Source organism: Hypanus sabinus, chromosome 6, assembly GCF_030144855.1.
Source record: "Hypanus sabinus isolate sHypSab1 chromosome 6, sHypSab1.hap1, whole genome shotgun sequence".
In the NCBI taxonomy this organism is placed as follows: Eukaryota; Metazoa; Chordata; class Chondrichthyes; order Myliobatiformes; family Dasyatidae; genus Hypanus; species Hypanus sabinus.
The window spans coordinates 24,363,114-24,380,656 of NC_082711.1; positions in this window are offsets into that span (position 1 = coordinate 24,363,114).

The following is a 17,543-nucleotide window of genomic DNA, read 5'->3' on the forward strand; positions in this document are numbered from 1 at the left end:
ATTTTGGATGCGGGGGAAGCTGGTGCACATGATGGATCTGACTGAGTTTACAACTGTCTGCAGCTTGTTTTGATCCTGTGTGTTCTCCTGTTCCCCCACCATACCAGACGATGATGCAGCCAGTTAGAGTGCTTTCTATGGTACATCTGTAGAAATTTGCAAGTGTTTTTGGTGACATACCAAATCTTCTCAAACTCCAAATGAAGTAGAGCCACTGTTGTGCCTATATTTGTAATTGCATCAATATATTTTGTCACATACCCCGTGACCTGGTTAAAGAAGCAGCAGAAATGGAAAACACAATGGAGTCTGGTATTGCTATAAACTAATAGTGTTTATTAGTAACTAAGCAATACAATAATATAAATGCAAATATATTTGAACAGGTTAGCAATGATGTGTGTGTGTGTGTGTGTAAATAGGACAAAACTAGGCTCTTTCAAACCTAGGGGTAAATGGGTAAAGTCTTACAATGCGATGAAGAGAGTTCAGTTCAGTTCATGGTATTTAGTTGAGTAACGTTGGAGAGAGAGAGAGAGAGAGAGAGAGATGAGAGGTGACCTGTTGCCATCGATCTTCCCGTTGTCTTCCGAAATCCTGTTGTTCTTCGAAACCCTGTTGCAGTCACCGACTTTGACTATATCACGTACGACTGTTCTTCAGTGGTGGAGTTATCACCCAGGCAAGGGTGGACACACAAATAATTCCCCACTGGTCACACCTTTTCACACTGTGAGCCTCTGATCGATTTCCCCGAGTCGACCCTGCCTTCATGTGGGTGCACCAAAGCTCGTTCAGTGTCCGAAACTGTGTGTCTCCATGTGTCTCAGTGGATCCGTTTTTTATCTCCACATGTTGGACACCAGCTGTCCATCAACCTGCTCCTCCCTTCTCTTTCTGCAGGCATTTTACAAGCAGGCAAGTAACCTTGGGGAAAAGGTAAACAATCTGGCAGAGAAACCATAACATCATCTTTCAAGCAGTTTCTGACTCTCTCTCTCAATATTGCTCTGGATGCTTCCTTCTCTCTGTTAATAGGAGCACAGTTCATGGGGTCTATTCTGGACCCTCTTACAAAGTAGGGCTACCCCTAACAGTTGGGCCTCAGAGATACTGCCACCCTAAAACTTGAAACTGCTCACTCTTTCCACTTCTGATCCCTCTATGCAGAATGATGTGTGTTCCCCTGTCTTACCCCTTCCGAAATCCACAATCAATTCTTTGGTCTTACTGACAGTGAGTGCAAGATTGTTGCTGCAATACCACACAACTAGCTGTTTAGTCTCACTCCTGTACGCCTTTTCATCACCAACTGAAATTCCGTCAACAATAGTTGTGTCATTGGTAAATTTATAGATGGCATTTGAGCATAGAGAGAGTAGGGCAGTGGGATAAGCACACATCCTTAAGGTGCCCCAGTGCTGACTATCAGTGAGGTAGAGGTGTTATTTATGCTCCACATAGACTGTGGTCATCTGGTGAGAGTAACTGGAAACCATTGACTGATGAGTAAAACCTGGGGAAATCTGTTTGACTTCTGAGTTTAGGGGTTTATCCTGTAAGGAGAGATTAAGTTTGGCTTGCACTGATTAGAGTTTTGAAGATTGAATGACGTTCTGAGAGGGATTGACACAGCAGATGCCCCAAGCCTTCTCTCTCCGGCTGGAGAGCCTGGAACCAGAGGCCACTGGCAAAGAGTAACAGGTTGACCATCCTGGACAGAGATGGGGATAACTTTTTTCACCAGCAGGTTGTAATTCTTTGGAATTCTCCACCTGCCAGATGACAATAGACTCTCAGTCGTTAAGTGAATTCAGGGCTCATGCACCCGTAATATTAATGCATTCATGTGCATTGTATGTATGTGCATACGTAGGGTATGTACTTTAGGATCACAACCCAGGGGCAGCCTGTGTCCTTAAGACAGGAAGGAAAAGGAGTTACTTTTCTCTGATGTCAGTCAGATTCTGCAATGACCTACTACAGACTCTCGAGTCAGGAATTGACAGATATTTAAACTGACAGAATCAAGGATCGAGGATTAACTTTATTTTCCATACACCTTCACTTGTAATAGGAAGTAGCTGTGGTGTGTTGATCGGGGCATGACAAGCAACAGAAAACAATAACGTTCAGCGATAGTAATGAATAAACAATTATATAAAAATGAAGTTTGAGGTTAAAGTACGGATAACAAATAAAATGTGCATGAATAGATTCAACCAGTGGCCATTTTATTAGGAGATATTTTCTGTTCCTAAGCATACTGTGAGTATGTTTGTGGTCTTCTGTTGCTGTAGCCCATCCACTTCAAGGGTCAAAGTGTTGTGTATTTAGAGATGCTCTTTTGCAAATCGCTGTTGTAACATGTGGTTATTTGAGTCACTGTTGCCTTCCTGTCAGCTTGAACCACTCTGACTACTCACCCCGATCTCTTTCGACAAGATGTTTTCACCAGACTGTAGCTGGTATTTTATTTTTATTTTTGCTCCATTCTCTGTAAACTCTAAAGACTGTTGAGCAGTTTCTGAGATATTAAGCCACCCCATCCGGCACTAACAGTAATTCCACAGTCAACGTCACATATTCTTCTTCCATGAATTACCTCATTCAAGAAATTGTACAAAAATCTGGGGAAAGTTTGAATGAACTAGGGTTTTTCTCTTTGGAGTGAAGGAGGTGATAGGTGACTTGAAAGAACTGTACAAGATGATAAGAGGCATTGATGGAGTGGACAACCATGGACTTTTTCCTAGGATGGAAATGGATAATACAACAGGGCATAACTTTAAGATGTCTAATGGGGAATGTCAGAGGTGGTTTTTTCCACACTGAGAGCGGTGGGTGCATGGAATGCACTGCCAGTGGTAGTGGTAGAAGCAGGTGTATTAGAGTTATTTACAGGACTCTTAGAAAGCCATATAGTTTAAATAAAAATGGAGGGTTATGTGGGAGGGAAGAGTTAGATTGGTCTTTGAGTAGGTTAAAAGTTCGGCACAACTCGAGGACTTGCACTGTGTGGTACAGTTCTATGTTCTGTGTTCTAGTATCTGAAGCTCTTCTGAGGTCAGCTATCTAACTTCTTAAAATTGTAGGCAAGAGTCTGCAAGTGCTGGAATCTGGAGCAAGAAACAATCTTGAGGAAATCAGCATGTCGAGCAACATTTGTGGAGTAAAATGAACTGTTGATGAAAACCTAACATCAGGTCTGAAATTGTAGTTTACGCACTACTCAATAATACCAACTACTGGGTACCAATCTGCTCACCCCTATTCCATTCAGTTCCCCCTCATTCTATCTCCCATCTACAACTGGCATTGGGGGTAGATTCCAGAGCCTGGCTTTGAATCAACCTTCAGGAAAGATGTAGCCTGTGAGAATGTTACTTTTACTTTCAATGAGTTGTCCTTTCACACAATCCTCAGTGCTCAAGTGCTACCACACACAAAACCATCAGGGGTCCAAGGGCCAGGGAGATAGCAAAGGGTAGATTGGTTACTGTCAGAAAGGCCTTAGACGATTGAATGATTATAGAGTCATTCACACACAAAATGGATGACTATCTACGCTGGGACACCACAGTTCCTGATTCATTGTTGGAGATTTATTATTGGAGTATTATCTGGAACATAGGACAGTACTAGATAGGGAATGGCCCTTTGACTCATCATGTCTGTCCCAAGCATGGTGCCAAAGTTAAGTAATTTCTTCTGTCTGCACGTGATACATCTCTCTCCATTCCTGCATATTCATGTGCCTGTCTAAAAGCTTCTAGCATGCCACTATCTTAGCTACTTCCTTCACCACTCCCAGGAGCACATTCCGGGCACCTACAACACTCTGCATATTAAAAAAAATCTTGACCCACACATCTCCCTTAAACTTTCCCCCTCTCGCCTTCATGCCCTCTATCATTTGACATTTCTAAACTGGAAAAGATGTTCTGGCTCTCTACGCTTCGTATAACATGTGTTATCCTTCCATTGTCCAGAGACTGCAGGGCTGCTGACAATCAGATACTTATTACAACAGAGAAGGCTGTTCTGCCTATTTATTTGGGCTCCTCACAGAGCAATTCCATCAGTTCCATTTCTCCCCCAAACCATTCTGAGGAGCAGGCTCCAGGTTCACCCTTTTGTCCTCTGTATCTCCCTCTCCCTGACATCTTAATATTCCAGTCAGTACTCTGAATCATGGCGTTATGGAGCACTACAGCACAGATCAAGACCTTCAGCCCATCTATATTTCTGACTGGTCCCTTCAGCCCTTATCTGGACTATAGCCCTCCACACCCCTCCCATCCATATACTTATTCAAACTTCGCTTAAGTGTTGAAAGCAAGCCCACATCCACCACTGGCAGCTTGTTCCACATTCTCACCACTCTGTGTGAAGAAGTTCCCCCTCATGTTCTCGTTAAATATTTTCACTATTCACCTTGGAAGTGACAACAGGGCTTCACTTCCGGATGAGCTCAATGCCTTCGATGCTCACTTCGGCTATCAAAAGATGTAGGAGCCATCACAAACTCCCACAGCTCCCGATGATCCTGTGATTTCAGTCTCTGAGGCTGAGGTGTGAGCAGCCTTCAGGAGGGGGAACCCAAGAAAAGCTTCCGGACCAGATGGAGTACCTGGCCAATTACATGAGAAAGAAGGTACAGGAGCCTCAGGACTCCTGCTACCAGGTTCAGGAACAGTTAGTACCCCTCAATCATCAGATAATTGAACCAGAGGGGACAACTTCACTCAACTTCACTTGCTCCTTCATTGAAATGTTCCCTCAGCCTATGGACTCACCTTCAAGGACTCTTCATCTCATGTTCATGATACTTACTACTTATTTTTAAATTATTATTATTTTTTTTGTATTTGCACAGTTTGTTGTCTTTTACACACTGGTTGAATACACAAGTTGGTGCAGTCTTTCATTGATTCTATTATGGTTATTATTCTATTATGGATTTATTGAGTATACTCACAAGAAAGTGAATCTCAGGGTTGTATGTGGTGAGATTTATGTACCTTGATAATAAATTTACTTTGAACTTTGATGGGCGTATGAGACAGAATAGAGAGCAACACGCAAAACGCTGGAGGAACTCAGCAGGTCAGGTAGTATCTATGGAGGGGAATAAACAGTCGATGTTTTGTGGCGAGACACTTCAACAAGTCCTGCAGAATCTGTTGTGTTTGCAATAGAATTGTTTGCAGGGAAGGATAGGTAACAGGACCGAGAGCTAGCAAACTCAGCAAGGCAGTGAGCCTTACTGCAATGCTTCTGGGAATCTGCATTTCACCAGATGTTGATGCAGGATTTTTCTGCTGAATGAAATTCATTTCAGTAACTCCCTGGAGGATACTGCCTGGGGAAGGAGTGGATTAATCAATAATTAGTCATTAAGTTAGTGTATACTCCCCAGGCTACATTTTTAATTTTTTTCCACTTGCATAGTCATGACACACACAATTCCAAACAGCCTCACCTGCCTGCATTTATTGGAAAGAGTGAGTCACTATTATAGCATTACCCTCATACCCTGAGGGTAGTCATCCATTTGCCAATCGACCACGGGGATGAATCAGTGGAGAATTTAGGAGGGTGAATAACTGCTATCTTGCAACTTTTTTCCCCACAAGTGCCATCAAGTTTGATTTACCCATGCCTGTGTGCATGAGCAAAGAACTCAGTGGTGACCACAAATCTCCCAAAATACGCATGCTCAGTGAATCCAATGGAGGGAAAGAGTTCAGAAGCTGAGACGAAACCTTGTCCTTCAGTTCCCTGTTTTACTTTCTGCATAATAATATTTCAGTTCTAGGAGAATGAATACATGCTCTTAGTTCAGATATTTGCATGTAAAGAAGCACGCTGAGGGTTTTGACAGCTGGATAAGCCAGAGGCATGGCTTAGCTGGATGTCAAAGTACCTCAGAAGCTTCATCGTCAGGCATTGTTCGAATTGGCCCTACTCCTCAATATTTAGCAGTTGTAGCCGGGAAGTACTGCACATGAGCATGGTCTTGCCAGCAGCTTAAGAACAGTACTTTGCAACATCTTATCCACACGACATGTGAATGTTTAAGAACACCATTTTGTCAGAAATATTTTGTCAGGACTTCAGGAGACATTAAGAGTCAACCAGAGTGGTGGATTTGGAGTCACATTATAGACCAGACCTGGTTAAAGGTGACAATATTTTTCTTCCCTGAAAACACATCAGGGAACCAAGTGGGTTTCTACATTTCATTAGTTTCACATTCATCACTGTTCATGCTGCCATTTTAAATAGAGATTTTTGTACAATTTCTTGAATTAGGTCCTTTGTAGATATTACAAAGCAAGTTTGGTGGAAATAATTCAGTCATTTATCCTCTCCTTGTGTGGAAAATGACAGTTCATGATGCTGAGATGGTTGAAGTCAGTGCATAGTTTTTCCAAAGGTAAATGGAGAGACATGCTCTGGACAACAAAACTTCAACACATTTCATTCAAATTCTCCTCTCCTCCAGTTTATTCAATTAAATTGCTCTTTGGCCTTCAGAGGAAGTCCAACAGCAGACATCACCGCATCACTCAAGTGAAACAGTAAGGTTATTAAATGCTACCATCTAGTCTAACACATCCTATTGATTAGGTGGAATGCTGACAGGAATACTCTGATCTAGGTTTTCCCATTCTCACTCGAGCATGAGCTCATGAATCATTTGCTATGAGAGAGAAGAAATGCTATACATTGCACTGTGAAGTAACAATCAGTGGCCAGATTACTAGAGTGGAGGTAGAATTAGATAGAGCTGGCTCAAAAAGAATATCAGATTTGACCTTTTACAAATCTCCATGAAATATCCTTCTCGTTTTTAGAAGGATCACTTCTGTAGTTCTTGAAAGGAGCGTCCTCCAACAGGAATTGGAACATCTACCTTCTTTAGCTCAGTAGCATTGACCTCTGTAGACACTCCTCTCTGAAGAAAATCCAAATCAGAGTAATATAGGAATTCTACCACAAACACCCTGTTACTGAAACACTGAGTGGACAAGAGCTCTATTCTCTAGATAAGAAAGGAGGCACTAAAAGATGTGGTGTTCTGCCAAGTATCCTTAAAGCCTATGGGAAATTACGGTAATTAATTACTTTAATAGCGGCTTGTTATTGTCACATACTGTACAGCAAAAAGATTTTTGTTTCTGTGCCATCCAGACAGATTATTCCATTTATAATTCAACTGGGGTGACTTCATTGAAACCTATTGAATGGTGAAAGGTCTTCATAGAGTGGATATGGAGAGGATGTTTTTTATGATGGGGGTGTCTAAGACCAGAGAATACAACCTCAGAATAGAAGGGAGTTCTTTTAGAATGGAGATGAGGAGGAATTTCTTTAGCCAGAGTGTGGTGAATCTGTGGAAATTGTTGCCACAGATAGCAGTGGAGGCCAAGTCATTGGGTATATTTAAGGCATAAGTTCATGGATTTTTGATTAGTCAAGGCATGACAGGATATGGTGAGATGGCAGGAGATTGGGGCTGAGAGGGATCAGCTATGCTGAAATGGCAGGGCAGATTTGATAGGCCAAATGGCCGAATTCTACTCTTATATCTTATGGTCTAATGGTCTTATAATTGCAGAATATGGTGTTACCTTTACAGAGAAATTGCAGTGCAAGGAGGTAACCAAAATGCAAGGGCCATGGCACGATAGATTGGGAGATCAAGAGTTGAAGGATCATCTTTCAGTGCAGGAAAGGTCCACTCAAGGGTCTGAAAGCAGTAGGATCGAAGCTGTCCTAGAGTGCATTCAAGCCTGTGTACCTTCCAGCCAATGGGAAAAAGGAGATGCAAGAATGACCAAGGTGGAATGGGTCCTTGATTAAGTTGGCAGCTTTCCCAAGGCAGTGGGAAGTATAGACAGAATAGCATAGAGGAGATGCTGCTTTATGTGATGGACTGTGCTGTCTGCCATGTGGCAAGTGGTCTCAAGCTGAGCAGATGCCTTTCTAAGCTGTGATGCATCTGGGTTTCTAGGTTACATCTGCAACAATAAGAGACATGTCATATTTTCCAAGCCTGTTGTGCTTTCAGGTTTCAGCTGTCACTGCCAATGCTGGTGCTTATTATTCATGTCTAATGCACTTGAACTAAGATATTTAGCTACGAGGCTGGACGTATAAGCCAAACAAAATAAGGCTAGCAATTTATGCGAGAGCTGCTGAAAGTTTAAAGAGGCTCAGTAGTATAGCAGTGAGTATTGTTGTTTGACAGCTCTAGGTTAACAGGTTCCATCGTGACCCTTGGCGCTCTCTATGTACAGTGTTCATGGTCTTCCTGAGGTCAAATAGGATTCTACTGGAACTACTCTAGTTTCATCCTTTGCTCCAGTGCGTCCCAGTCATTGGATTGATTGGCTACTGCAAACTACCCCTGTTGTAGGAGAACCTGGGGGAGGGGGAAGTTGCCATATGCAAGATTGCTGATGACACCATTGTCATAGGCTGAATCAAAGGCGGTGGCATATCAGAATAAAGGAGGAGATTGAAAATGTGGCTGAGAGGAACCATAAAAACAAGCTTTTACTCAATGTCAGCAAGACCAGGGAGCTGATTATTAACATCAGAAGGAGGAAACTGGAGATCCATAAGCCCCTCCTCCTCCCAGTTTCACCTATCACAGTGTGTTTCTCTCTCCCCTCCCCCAAATCTACTCCTCATCTTTTTTTTTCTCCAGTCCTGCTGAAGGGTCTCAGCCCAAAATGTCAACTGCACCTTTTTCCATTGATGCTGAGTTCCTCCAGCATTTTGTTTGTGTTGCACTTAAAACTTAAAATCGGTGCGTTGTGTTATTATTCTATTATGGATTTATTGAGAATGCCTGCAAGAAAATGAATCTCAGCATTGTATATGGTGACATATATGTACTTCGATAATAATTCTACTTTGAGCTGTAAACTTTAACCTATGGCTTCTAGTTTTAGTCGTACCCATCCTCAACACCCAACTTCTGCTTGACCTAAGTTTTCTAGCTTCAGAAGAGTTCGGTAATTTTAAACGAAGGCAATTTGTTTAACTTGCTACACAGAGCTTGAGGATATGGGGATTGAAATATGCCTTGGATAAGGCTGATATCAGAAGAACAGATTTTACTCTAAGGGTTTGATGTTATATTTCTAGATAATGCAATTGGTACTGCATTAGTTATTTCATTTTTTAAAAGGGTATTGGTTTATTATTGTCATTTGTAACATGAACACAGTGAAAAGTTTGTTGTGCATACTGTTCACACAGATCAAGTCGTTACACAGTGCATCGAGGTAGAACAACATAAAAACAACAACAATGCAGAACATTGTGTAAAAATTTCAGAGAATATAAAACAAAAGAGAATTAACTACACAGTGGTCGCAAAGGTTACAGGACTAGGTAAACCTTGCTGTTGTTCCTCTTCCACGCCTTGTGGTGCGTCAGGCAACAAACTTGCCGCTTCTACTTGTCTGTCACCAAGTTCCTTGCTCAATGCTCAATCCAGCACGGATAGTAAGTGTGCAAGGAGCTGGCCAGATTCGAACCCGGGACCACTCGCCTCAATGTCCGGTGTGGATGCCACTACATCACCGGCCGGCTAGGTAAACCTTGCTTCCGTTTCATTCATGGAATGAGAGCATAACCAGCTTTGATTGCCTATTAGTACTTAGGACCATAATTCCTAATAGCAGAATTAGACCATTCGGACCTTTGAGTCTACTCTGCCATTGGACCATGGCTAATTTATTATCCTTCTCAATCCCATTCTCCTGCCTTCTCCCCGTAACACTTGATGCACTTACTAATCAGGAGGAAAGCTCACAGAGAGTAACCCAGAAAAACGCTGTTTCATTTGACCATATCTATGTGCTTAGTTAGTCTTGAACTTGACCTCCAGTTTCAATGTACCCAATGACTGGGCCTCCACAGCCATCTGTGACATTGAATTCCACAGATTCGCAACCCTCTGGCTAAAGGAATTCCTCCTCATCTCTGTTCTAAAGGGAGGTCCTTCTACTCTGACACTGCACCCTCTGGGCCTAGCCTTTACAAGAGTGGAAGCATCTTCTCTACATCCACTGTAACCAGGTCTTTCAATATTCAGTAGGTTTCAATGTGATCCCACCTCATTCTTCCAAGCTCCATTGAGTACAGGGTCAGAGCCATCAAACTTGCCTCATAAATTAACCCTTTCATTCCCAGGATATTTGTTGTGAACCTCATCTGGACCCTCTCTCATAACAACACATCCTCTAGCTTCTCACAAATTTTTGCTATCTTGTATGCCTTCTCTTTTGCTTTTATGTTGTTATTGCACTTGCAAAGCTGGTTGTGAGCAGTCTTCTTAAAAGGAAGCATCTTATGATAAGGTAGGGTGTCCTAGAAGCTAAACCCAGTAATTGTGAATCTTCCACACTCAAACATCTGCAGTGGTGGATACAAGATAATATATTTTAAGATGCATCTTCTTGAGCATGTATTGGCAGAAGGCTTGCCAGGGTTTGATTGTTGTGCTGATAAATGCTAATTTCACATTCTGATTTCCAATGAACAATGAAGTATTTTGATGTGAGTCTTGGAGCTTCGTTAAGACGTGAACCCTAGTAACTGTTACAAAAGGCTTGAGATTCTTTGCACGTCTCAAAAGAAAATCCTCTGAGTGTAACATCGCTGTTAAATAAAGGCACAATCGAAGCAGGTTGCTTTGCTGGTTTATGTATACCTGGGTTTTATATCAATAACAAGTTATTGTCTGAATGTGAAGTCATCTTGGCGTGATTTGCTGACTCTGCTCCTCTAGTCCTGTGCATTTCTGAAAATTCAATCTAATGTGCTTAAAAATGCTTTTACCCTTTAAAACCACTGAAATAAACAGTAGAATTCTGTCAAGACTAACTAATATGCTTAAGCATATGGGGATACAACACGAGTCTGTGCCGATTTAACGCAAAGTTATTTCATGCCTGCATTAAAATGTGAATTTGTTCAGATGAATTAACAAGAGTAGTAAAGAAGAACAGTTGTAACCATTCATAGATATCCCAAAAGATTTTACAGCCTATGAAAAAGTGTTGAATCATCTTTATAATAATGACTAGGACTTCTAAAATAAACCTAACCAGCGTCAATTAGGTTCTTGTTTAACAGCTCCTCCATAAACCAACTCCTCGTCAGCATTCCCTCGAAGTGTTAGCCTAGCAGGAGATTGGGAACGGTCTGGTGGCTTGGACAAGTTGAGAGAGTGGAGAAGGAGTGGTAGATGAAATACAGTGTAGGGAAGTTTGGGGCTATACATTTTGAGAGGAAAAATAAAGCTGTAGTCTTTTTTCTAAATGGGGAGAAAATTCAAAGATCAGAGATTTAAAGGGACTTAAAGGGACTTAGGAGTCCTACTTCAGAATTCCCTTTAGGTTAACTTGCAGGCTGTGTCAAAGGCAAATGCATTTTCTAGAGGACTAGTTACAGTGGGGTTCTGCTTCAATGCTGACCCGTTGGATGAAGTAAGAAGCTGGGAGGTGATAGGTGGAAGAGGTAAAGAGCTGAAGAAGGAGGAATCTAATAGGAGAGGGCAGTGGTCTATCGAAAAAAAGGGAGGAGGAGGGAGACCAGAGGCAGGTCTCCACGGTTACCCATGGGTGCCACGGTTAGCATAGTGGTCAGTGTGACACTATTACAGCACAGGGAGTTCCAGTGTTCAGAGTTCAATTCCGGCACTATCGGATAAGGAGACTTGCATGGAATACATAGTTTCACCAGGTGTTCACGTTTCTTCCAACAGTCCAAAGATGTTTCAGGTAGGTAGGTCATTGAAAATTATCCCATGATTGAGTTGGGGTTAACTGGACTTGTGGGGTTGCTGCGGTGGCTGACTTAGCCCTGTTTTGCTAAATAAAGTATGTAGGTGATGAGCAAGTGAGAGAAGATGGGAGGAGAGGGGAGCCAGAATAATGAATGGAAAAAGAGAGGAGAAAGGGAGACAAATTACCGGAGGTTAGAGAAGTCAGTTTTCATGGCATCAGGTTGGAGGCTATCCAGAAGGAATATAAGGCGTTGCTCCTCCAGCTCGAGTAGTATAGCAACACGGTGGCCAACTGTGTTTTTCTTGTTTTAGTTCCACTTTCCCCAGTACAATTGTGTATAATTAAACTTCACATATGTTTCTCAAGTGAATGTTATGTGCCTGCAATGCTGCTGCAAGTTATTCATTGCACCTGTGATACACATACTTGTGCCGATGATAATAAACTTGACTTTGACTTTGACTCTGTGAAGAGTTAATGGGAATGTGGAGAGAATAAAATGGGTTTTTGTAAATGGTTGCTTGATGGTCAGCATGACATTATAAGGAAAAGGGTCCAATTTCATCCTGGAAAATTCCATGCCTATATTTTTCAACCAAAAAAAAAACACTAATATTATTTGATTCCTGCTGTTAATTTAATCAGAGAACCATTTCCCCCACCCACCTTCCACACCCCTCAAACATTATCGGTTTGGTGGAGAACCCAGGACTTCACATGATGGATTCACAGACTGACTCAGCACCGATACAGGCCCCTTGACCCATCATCCTCCAGTTACACTAATCCTACATTAATTCCACTTTATTCTGCCAATCTTTTAAAGATTAAGGTCTCTGAATCTGTATTGAAGAGTCAACAGTCCATTTTTGTTCACAGAGCTACTCCTGCAGTTTTGTTTTTTGCTGCCTCCCAAATCTACTGGCTCCTACACATTAGAGTCAATTTCCCAACCAACACATACATCCCGGGGAAATGGGGAGAAGCTGGAGCATCCAGGGGAAACTCACATGGGCAGAATCAGGTTTATTATCACCGACATACGTTATGAAATCCATTGTTTTGTGGCAGCAGTGCACTGTTCAACATTACATTTACTATAAACTACAAAAATACATCAATGCTGTCATTCACAAAAAGAGAAAATCTGCAGATGCTGGAAATTCAAGCTACACATACAAATCCTCCTGCATTTTGTGTGTGTTGCTTCAATGTTGTTGTGTGCAGTGTCAAATGACGTGTGCCATCATGGTCCTTCCATGACCATGATTGTTCTTGGGAAATTTTTCTATACAAGCAGTTTTCCATTGCCATAAAGATGGGTGACCCCAGCCATTATAAATACTCTTGAGAGACTGTCTTCCTGGAGTCAGTGGTCGCATAACCAGGATTTGTGATATGCACCAGCTGCTCATACAACCATCCACCACCTGCTCCCTTGACTTCACGTTACCCCGTTCGTGAGGGCTGAGCAGGTGCTACACCTTGCACAAGGGTGATTTGAAGGCTAGCGGAGGGAAGGAACGCCTTACACTTCCTTTGGTAAAGGTGCATCTCCAGCCCGCCACCCGACAAAAATAAATAAATTGTTAAAATGACGAATCAATTCATGAACTGTTCAGAAATCTGGTGGCAGAGGAGAAGAAACTGTTTTTAAAATGTTGAGTGTGGACCTTCAAGCCCTACATTAAAACTTAATCAAATCTTGGTAGAATGTTCCAGGGAAATTATCAGAAGCTTGGTCAAAGTGATAGCAGCAAATGAAGAGCGGGTAAGAAAGGGTGAAGGGTTCAGTGAGGGACTTCTTTGGTAACGCTACCAATATTGGTGGGTGGTCAAGTCTGACAATATGCCAGAACTGGAGAGATCCAGGAGATGTGTGGACCTGTGGGGGATGGAAACATGAGGTCGTGGATGGGGTTTGAAAATAAAGGTGACAGTTTTAAAGCCAGAGCATAGGTTGACGAATGGACATTGTAAGTGCATGAGATGGACTGAGTTTGGAGGCCTGTTACTTAAAAATCACTTTTATCCCACGTCTTGCCAAGGAGAAACATTTGAGAAAAGGTGAAAACTTGGAAAAAAATTAGGTCAACTGAGACTTACTATTGGACACAGACTGGTATTTCCATTGGTTTGTATTTTGTGTGATAACGTGCTCGTGACTCTTGTTTCAGGTGGTTCATTGGATAAGATGCTATACCAACGCAGCCTTCGGTTGTTGACAGTAGAGAAAACACACACTTCTAGACAAGCAAAACCAGACTGTGTTCAACAGCTTCTTTATCCCCGTTTAGTTACAGCTTTCAAAGGCTCCAAGGTTCACTTATAATCAAAGTGTGTATGCAGTAAACAATGCTGAGATTCTCCCTCTCCACAGAGCCAGGAAATAAAGAAAAACCATGGAAGTCAGTTCAAAGAGAAACAGCAAACCCACCTCCCACATAAAAAAAGAAAGCAACATGATCATCAACCTCCCAAAACCCCTTCCCCCACACAGAACACAACAAGAACATTGGCCCCTAAACCCCCTCTCCTCACACAGAAACAACAAGAACATCTGCCCCCAAACCCCCTCTCCCCACACAGAACACAACAAGAACATCTGCCCCCAAACCCCCTCTCCCCACACAGAACACAACAAGAACATTGGCCCCTAAACCCCCTCTCCCCACACAGAAACAACAAGAACATCTGCCCCCAAACCCCCTCTCCCCACACAGAACACAACAAGAACATCTGCCCCCAAACCCCCTCTCCCCACACAGAAACAACAAGAACATCTGCCCCCAAACCCCCTCTCCCCACACAGAAACAACAAGAACATCTGCCCCCAAACCCCCTCTCCCCACACAGAACACAACAAGAACATTGGCCCCTAAACTCCCTCTGCTGCACAGAACACAAGAACATCTGCCCCCAAACCCCTCCCATGCGTAAAAAACTGGCAAAAATGCAACATCAACCCCCTCCCCCAAGACCTTCCTCCCCCGCACAAAATACATCAAGAACATCAACCCCCAGACACCCCTCCCCTGCATAAAAAGCAATGAGAAAGAATTGGCAAAAACACAGAATATATGACTGAAAAAGTCCAGAGTCCGTGGTCCAAATCAATAAATGCAGAACCTCGGTAACATCCTCCAACATCATCGAAAGAGAGAGGCACTGATCGAACACAGAGGCCTACCCTCCGGGCACAGTGATTGGCCACACAGGCTCCTTCTCAGGCAGCAGGGCGATCCCATCAGCGAATAAAAGGCAGGTAGTTAGTGCTTGCCTTCCGCATTCGCCTCGATGTTTCAATCTTCCTCATTGCCTTGATCGGAGAACATTTAAGATGAGAAACAGACATTAAAGAAGTGAAAGTCCACGAGACAAGGGAGCAGAAGTAGGCCATTCGACCCATCAAGTCTCATGGTCTATCCACAAGGTGTCCACCGAGTGAGCAACGTGTGCAGGCACCATCTTGACTAGAAACGTGGAGATTCCAAAGCCAATTTTAAAAATACAACTGCAGAGTTGTTATGAGTTAGTGGGTGTTAATGTGAGGTGTTTATACACAATATCATTGTCTCTGACAATGTCCCAGTTAAGTTTCTCATACTAATCTTAGCTACAGGTAATAAAAATGTAAAAGGGATCTGCAACCAGCTCATGAATAATAAAGATTCTTTCAGTTTCTGCCAATTTCACTGTTTTTATTGGAGAGTGTCTGCATATTCTTTTTGAAACCTGCAAGGTTTTATTTTTTGGTGAATTTAGTTACTCAAAGCAGAAAGGGTCCTATTAAAATATTTAAATTAGGGATCTAAAAGGATGCCCCTCTATTCCAGGGCTGTATCCTCTGGTCCTAGACTCTCCCAACATAGGAAACATCCTCTGAACGCCCATTCTTTCAAGGCCTTTCAGTATTCGATAGGTTTCAATAAGGTCACCTCTCATTCTTCTGAATTCTAGTGATTACATGTCCAGAGAAGGTATGCTTTGCCTTAATGCATCAGTGAATACATCTGGCTGGATTGTGCAGCTTAAGGTTATGAAATCATTCACTAGTACCACAAGTTGGATTCTTGACCTCACAACCTACCTCATTTTGATCTTGCACCTTATTATTTACCTGAACTGGGCCTGCATTATTATTGTTGTTGTTTTACCACAATGAAATGATCTGATCTGTATGAACATTATGCAAGCTAAGCTTTGTACTGTACTGAATCTTGGTATTTTTGACAATAATAAACCAATTCCAGTTCTAGTTCCAGATGTGCTCATTGTGGCTGCAACTCTCAGTGGGTTCTGGGCCTCTGAGACTGCATGACCATGCACTGAATACACTGGAAGCCAAATACCAGTGGCTACCATGGTTACAGTCACCTTGTACAGCAAGGTGACCCCCAATGTCTGGAGACCTTGCTCCAGCGGAGCAAACTGATCTCCTGATGACCCTCTTGACCAGACACAGAAAGAGAAACCATCACAAAGACCTATTGACAGACTGTTTAATTTAAAAACATAATTCCAGACTGGGCCTTGACCACCTGCAGCTCCAGGCCAAGACTTTATGTGCTGCTGCTGGACCAACCCACCCCTACCCCTCCAGTCTCCCCTTCCCCTACCACCACTCTGCAGTCCTGTGTCTGTCAAGCCCCACTGTCAACTCTTCAGTCCTCAGAGCCTCCCTCCCTCCTACCAAACATTCCCTGAACACCCCATCCTCTCTCTGCAGATGCTTCCAACCCTCTTCCTCCCCTTCTGATCCCTGCACTCAACCATACCAGGTCTTCACAATTCCCTCAGACATTCCCCTCTCTGAGTCAGGACACTCTTTCTGCAGTAAGGACCTTATCTTTGTCCCCCTTTACCCCCACCTTAGTGAGCTCCGCGCCCACCGTGATGTCGAGCTCTCCTTCTGTCACCTCTGTCTCCGAACCCACTTCTTTGACAAGGTTTCTAGAGCCCATACTGATGACCACTTCTCCTGTCTCCACCACTCCTTCTCTTCTTGGACACCCTGTTCCAGTTCTCTGCCCGCTCCGGACCTTTTCATCTCTAATTGCCGATGAGACATCAACCATTTCAATTTCAAACACTCCTCTCTCCTCCTCCAACCTGACCCCTTCCGGTTGACTGCCCTCTACACTCTCTGCACCAGTCCCCATCTTCCCATCAAACCTGCAGAAAAAGGGGCTGCTGTTACAGAGTGGCGCACTGACCTCGACCTTGCTGAGGCCAACTAATGACTCTCAGACACCTCCTCATACCTACCCGTGAAGGAGGACCCCACTGCACACCATCAGAAAACTGTCTCCAGGACTATCACTGACATCCACGCTGGAGAGCTCCCTACCACTGCAGCCAAACTTATTGTCCACTTTATCCCACTCTGCTCGCTTCTACCACCCACCCAAGATCCACAAACTGGACTATTTCAGAAGACCTCTCCCTGCTTCTGTCCCATTGAACTCATGATCTCATATCTCGATTCCATTGTATTCCCCTTGGTTCAGTCACTTCCCACCTATATTTGACACACTTCTCATGCCCTCGATCTTCTCAGTTACTTTTAATACCCTGGCCCTGACCATCTCAGCTTCACAGTGGATATTCCATTCCTATACACCTATCCCCATGACAGTAAAACCAACCAATTTCCCTCCATCAGCACCCTCCTCCGTCTGGCAGAACTGGTCTCACCCTGAACAAGTTTTCCTTTGGATGCTCCCA